General features: G+C 47.1%; 1 non-coding gene across 1 annotated transcript; it reads right to left on the bottom strand.

The window, feature by feature from the left end:
• Window positions 1–235: 235 nt before the first annotated feature.
• Window positions 236–307, bottom strand: Trnae-uuc (transfer RNA glutamic acid (anticodon UUC)). Its single transcript has one exon. It is a non-coding gene; the product is annotated as a tRNA-Glu (tRNA).
• Between the last annotated feature and the right edge of the window lie 4103 nt (window positions 308–4410).

Here is a 4410-nt window from a genome sequence, read left to right as displayed (position 1 = left end):
TACTAGCACGACGCTATAGCCCACTGAGCTAACGGGCGATGCAACACTGTCGCATCAGCAGTCCAAAAACGCAAAACCGTGTCCTCTTCCTTCAAAACGGCCCTGACATTCACGTGAGCATGTATCTCTTTTTCTTGACTTTCTCTCACCTTATACTTGGACCCCAGATCAGCAACACCACCAAGACGAAAAACGGCTGTGAGAAGTTCTCTCATCCCAGCCCAGAAAATTCATGTTCCAGTACCGGGAATCGAACCCTGGCCTCCTGGGCGAAAGCCAGGTATCCTAGCCACTAGACCAAACTGGACATACCTCAAGGATCCACTATGTGTGTATGCGTCCAGAAATACTTCTCCTCCACGCAACTTTAGGGCCGAATCTGGCGCCAACGCTGAACTCTGTCCGTCATCAATATCTCGCTTACTCACTTCCAAAGCGCCCAGGTCGTACTACACAAACATTGTTTTCAATGTAAGAGAGTAACTAGCAAAACTGTAATTAGTAATAACTGGAAACAAACATTTTCATGATGAAGCAAAGAAGTCAAGATTGTAATAAACGGCAAAACAGTAGGCATCATAGTGTGGGATTATTTGGTTTCAGCATCAGGTTCGCATGCAATATGCAAATTATGTATGGGCTCGTGTAGAACCAGCACGTTACATGTTCTGCGCAAAATCAGTCATGAAATGTAATAAGCGTGCAGAGATATGGATAACAGAAACTGCCAGAGGGGCTGCAGGAGCAGCTCAGGAACAATGAAAATTATGGACGATTTCCTTTGGGGCCTGAGATGATTGCTGTATTGTCCAGGGATCGTTGACCGGATATGCGTCTATCCAAACACAAAAAAAAGTGTTTTCCTAGGAGGCCTGTTTTCAAATTCGAGGGAAAAATACTTAACTTGCGAATGGTACATTCAAGTAGTGGGGACATGGCAGGTGCCACACTGCTCTCCATTGTTGCTAAATGTATCGAAGAAGGGGACGGTGATTACATCCAAGATGGCGGCCTGTAGACTTGTCAACAGTGACTGACGTCATCGAACATGCTGGCTGTGTCGTCATTCAATATGGCGGAATTTGGCTGGAAGATAGGTCAACTGGGCTACTTCTACTAGCCTAAGCCTCCACCCCTGCCCCACAAAATGGCGGGAATTTCACATTCCATCAGGACAATGCAACACGCCTCTACTAACCTAAGAAAATGGTGGGAAAATAGGTCACTTGGGTTACCTCGACTAATTTGAGTCTCCCAACTGACACTTCCTCGGAAAAAGCGGCAAGAGGACACTGCCTTTGGTGGACATAAGTATTCCGCATGCACTATTTACAATTAGAGGCAGTACCACCTGGAAGTGTAGTCGCCATGGGGTCCAGAGTCCAACTGGTGTAGTACACAGTACTGTAACCAGAGGGCAGTGTAGTCCGTTCCGTGACATAATCCAAGATGGCAGGGGAAATGGCAGCAAACTGTGGTCGCCATGGTGTCTGGAGTCCAGCTGACCTACTACATGCCACTAGAGGGCGCTGTCATCCATTCCATGACATAAACCAAGATGGCTGCCTGGGGGGGGGGGAATGACTTTGTCTGCACTGGGGTGCTGGAGACAGGTAGGAGTGTACTTTATTTTGGAACAATTTATTTAGGGATGGATGTTAGATAGTACTTTTATCACACTTATACCTAACACACGCTCTGACATGCTTGTGGTCGTGCCACACAGCATACAGACCTGTGAACTACTCGTAAATTATAGATACAACACTCTGCAGACATGCAAACAACTCCTGAATTAATGAAATAAGTTCAATACACAGCACACAGACATGCAAACTACTCCTAAATAATGCAGTACACTAATGTGCAGGCACGATATCAACTCGTGAACTGCCCAAATAACGTATTGCACAGCCTACAGACCTGCTTGCAAAATAAAGCAACAGACACACAAACGAAGTGCGTTGGCACCGTCCGCCACCCCATCCACTAGAACGCACAGGAGGCTACCGCACATGCTCTGAGAAGTCAGTATGCACTGGCAGCCGCCTGAGAAGCCATCAGCTGCCAAGACAATCACAGGTGCCCATTCGGGTCACTCAGGCATGAGGTGCTGGCATCGCTTTTATACACCTGAGAAACTCCTCTTGAAATCACTGATCACCTGGCACCGTTGCTGACGTGACTGGACGGGAGGGAAGATGGATCTGCAGAGCACAGACACTCTAGGGTGCGTGGGCGTCGACGCCACCAAGAGCCGCCACTGGAAGCCAGCGTGAGCCATCGGTCTGTCGCCGCTGCTGCCACCTATAGCGAGCAGGTTAAAGTTGGGTCTATTTTCGGGTATACAGTTAGAGTACTTCGAGTTTATACTGACGTCACAGAACTCCAAGGAGCGCTCAGACCGGTTCCGTAATCGAGACACCTCTGCACTGTATGTGTGTTTACCGTTGCTGACACCATACCTGTGCTACTGATGTCACAGAATAGCACAGAGTGCATTGTTCCTAGTGATCCTAACAGGACATTCGAGCTGTTTCTAGCCATGCAGGATTACCCAGCGTGGTTGACGCGTCGAGCGAAATACTCGTCCTGCTATCGACATACGTCTCAGAAACGTTAGACGTTCTCTCTGCTAAAAGCCTGTGCTTGTTTGCAAAATCACTGCTAATCATATAAGCATTCGCCTTGTTTGGAAAGAGAGCGCTCTCTAAGCACAAACGGGAAGAAATCAGAACATTTACGGAAACCGAATTGGAAGTACTTGCTTACAGGAAAGAAAAAAAAAAAAAAACGGCCGCAACTTTCGGTATCATACAACTACAGGTGAGCGGATGAGTGAAGGCATCTTCGCCACAGATGGATGGTCTGCTTGAACATGTCTTTGAACACTTATTTTCTCAGAACTTTCCATACATACCGTACCTCCATCTTGTTCGAATCAGTTTTGTAGACGCTCCCATGTACCAGCATGAAGGATGTCTTGTGAGTGACTAGAGCATTATGATTGTATTTTGTACATATCACCATTTTCCACCGACAATTCAACCCTGCAAAGTGGCCTACAGATCGTGCAATATGGAAAGTCTCTTACTCAATTACATTGGTCTCCCACTGAAGACAGGAGCTTGAATATTAGAGTGTGAAACAGACCTCCAACCCAGCAATGTATCACTGTGTACGGTGTCGATGTAGTAAACATACAATTCGTATCTTGCGCCATACAAAATCAGTGCTCTTACATCATTCGTACATATACTACTAAGACAGATATCACCAAATACACTCCTCACAGCATTAGATATTTCCCAGCGAAGTTGGCGGTCATCCACCCCCAACGGGTGACCAGAGCGTCCTCAACGGGCAGAAATCATTCTGAGAACTGTTCTATAAATTCGAGCTCGTTCCCCCTCGGCACAAACACTTTACTGTTTATGGTCTGGACCTGCTTGCTTGCTTTTCTACACCTATCTCCAGACACTGGGATTACAACAACAAATGTATTTTCACATGGTTTGCCATGATATTTACCATTATCACGGTACTTCTCGATATCAAGTGCACAGCAGTATCCTGCCGACCGCTCCCACAACACAATTCCAAAGAAATAGACAGGAAATTATTACTCTACAAACCAGAAACCTTAGCTAGGCGGGGCATGCTGTTAACCACTGACTAACTAGAGACGTGTCACGTCTGCGGAGACATTTACGCGGAAACTCGAAAAAATAGAGGAAACTGGTATTTCCACTCATGAATACCGATTTTGGTGATGTAGCTGAGCCGTTGCTGGCTCGTGTTATGCATTGGATTCCACCTTGATTGCTATTCTGTGTTTAGTCTCCCACGGTTATCTCGATTATGCTGTTATCCTCTCTCTCCATGAGTGGCAGTAGCGGTGTGTGTCGATATTCGCAACCTGTACTATCTTTGCCGTGCCGCTTATAGTTTCCGGCTCTGCTGCGTGCGAGCAGTTGGTCGGTTGGCATGAAGCAGCGAGGAAATCTCCGCAGCGCGTATTTGGCCACGGCCGCTGGCGCGTCTATGCGTGGTCGGAGTGTGTGGTGCTGCTCCCATGCTACGAGTTCCGTGGCTCACCAATTCTGGACACGAAAGTTGAGTTTTGACTTACCCGGCCGTTGGGACATTTCCGCGCGCAACGACGTGTGTTTTCAAGTAGACAAATTTTAGGCACCCTCCGGTGGAGTTTAACTGTACTTGATTACTTTGAATTGAGGTGCACCAGCGGAATCTTCTGCCTTGAGGCCGTTAACGTTCCGGTTACTTGCCCTGGCCCATTGACGTAAATTCAGGCAGTATATTTTCCTCATCGTGTTGTCGCTGTCCAGCATGGTGTGTAGCTTGACAGCTCTCTACATCTACATGGTTACTCTGCGCTTCAGACTTATG

This window comes from Schistocerca serialis, chromosome 9 (genome assembly GCF_023864345.2).
Source record: "Schistocerca serialis cubense isolate TAMUIC-IGC-003099 chromosome 9, iqSchSeri2.2, whole genome shotgun sequence".
Classification (NCBI taxonomy): domain Eukaryota; kingdom Metazoa; phylum Arthropoda; class Insecta; order Orthoptera; family Acrididae; genus Schistocerca; species Schistocerca serialis.
This window is presented reverse-complemented; position numbering and strand designations above follow the sequence as displayed.